Source organism: Kryptolebias marmoratus, linkage group LG11, assembly GCF_001649575.2.
Source record: "Kryptolebias marmoratus isolate JLee-2015 linkage group LG11, ASM164957v2, whole genome shotgun sequence".
NCBI classification, from domain to species: Eukaryota; Metazoa; Chordata; class Actinopteri; order Cyprinodontiformes; family Rivulidae; genus Kryptolebias; species Kryptolebias marmoratus.
Window position 1 is genome coordinate 20,563,350 of NC_051440.1, and position 2,216 is coordinate 20,565,565.

Consider the following 2,216-nt stretch of genomic DNA (forward strand, 5'->3'; position numbering starts at 1 on the left):
CCTCAAGACCGTGCCGTGACCTTTAAATGTAGGTCAAACCATAAATAACGACAGCAGAACTGAACAGGAAGCCGCAGGTTTGTGAAGGAAACGTTCCCACGCACTTCTTCTGATTTAGGACAGAATGAGGTTTGGGGTTAAAACAGCCAACTCTCTGAGACGTCTTCATTAAACAGGACTCTTATTTCTTATTTTTTCCAGTGTTGGAGTTTTGACGATAATAAAATGAGAATTTTAAAGTACTAGTACATTTAAACTGAACAAGCAGATGTTTAATTTGAATTAAATTAGAAATGATTTAATGTTTTTGTTTTTATTAGATAATTGAGTTTGAACTGTTTGTAATTTTGAATAAGGGCCTCTTTATTAATGATTTATTAATGCTTTTTAAATACGTTCATCTTGAGTTTTTACAGCATTACCAACTGTATGAAAAACAATTATAAAACACAAAAAATTACCTGAATGAATAAAAGTACAGATTATGAGCTTACCAAACAGTGAGCCTCCTTTGACGTATGAACATGTTTTATAAATGATTGTTAATGCTTTACACACTCATGAATAAGTTATTTATTAATCATTAATAAACCCTTTATTGTAAACTGGTACCTTAACAAGTTTTATACATTTCCAAACAAACAAATTATTATTTTGTAATAAATGAATTCTATGTTCTGAGCTAGACAACTAATCAGCAAATAACTGATTTGGTTTTGTAACTTTATTAATTACAGGTAGAAATGTGTTATAGATAAGCAGATGAATAGAGAAGTAATTTCCTTTAAATTGTTTTAAGCATCCCGTCATGAAGGTGACGACCACTTCCTGGGTTCTGAGAAAAATCTGTGGCGTCAGTAAAATATCTGTGTTTGTGGTGATCACAACAGCTTTTTTTTTTATTTATAAGGACTAAAACATAAAAAAGGTCAAGGTCTGTGTGAGTCCAGTTGAAAAAGATGAGAGAGTCCTTAAAAAAGAAGTGAAACTGTAATTTATTTTACAAATTTACAAACTAAATCAACAAAAACGAGGTTTGGAAAAATACTTAAGTAGATTCCAGTCTGTTCATTAATTTTATTTTTAATGAAATCTTCGAGGAACAGCCATGTAAACATTCATTTTATTGACACTAATTTAGTTTCTTTCTAAACACTGAAAATAAAATACAATAAAATCATATTATAAGTTTAGATTTGACTGTTTTTTATTCTTTTTTTTTAATCATGATTAGAACCCTTTCCATGAAAAGAAAAACAAGGAAAGAGCTTCACGTGTAAAGGTTTACAGAGATTGTGTTCAGTACAGGAAAGAGACGCAGACAGACACAGAATGGCTGATCCAGCTGTGGTTTCTATGGTAAGAAAAACAAGTTATTGATAGATGGAGAGCAGAGAATAAAGACAGCAGCAGAGTGAGGAAATGAGGTCAGTTTGTCCTCCAGCAGTCTGAGCCTATAGCAGCAGAACTAAAGGATACCTCAGGAAACCTAACTCTAACTACAGGATTTATCAAGAAGGAAAGCCTGAAGCCTAGTTTTAAAAGTAGACAGAAACTGGAAGTTGGAGCCTGAGAACTGAAAACTCTGCCTCCCGTTTTAGAAACTCTAAGAACCACAAGTAACCCTGCAGTGAGAGCAAAGTTCTCTGTTAGGAAAATATGGATCAATAAGATCTTTAATATAAGATGGAGCTCGGTTGTTGAGATCTGTGTGTGTTAGAAGAATATTGTTTAATTCTTTTCTTTTTCTGCATCATTTCGAGAAAATATGTTTCCGATTTTAGCAACATTTTATCTAAAAAAACTGGTCCATGCAGTATTGTTTGTATTGTTTATAATTCCTTAAACCAAAAAGTGCGTTGTGCTTGCATTAAATGTTTTAAATGTTTACCCTTATTTTAAAAATGTGAAAATTATTCCTTCCCCACCCCACTTATATTATTTCAATACTCTACATTTCTGATTACATACAGTTCAAACACACATCATTTTGTTACTGAAGCATAATAGTAATTTATCCTCGTGCCAATGAGTAAACAAACACAACAGTTATTATTTCCACACAGACGTCACCAAAACAGAGAAAATAGCTCCAAAATTTGACAAAATGGGGGGAAAGAAACGCAGTACTTCGTGGTTCCACTAAACAAGCAGAGAAAGCGTCATCGGTCGCCCGGCAACGGATCGACCTATCAGAGGCGAGCATTAGCTCCAAC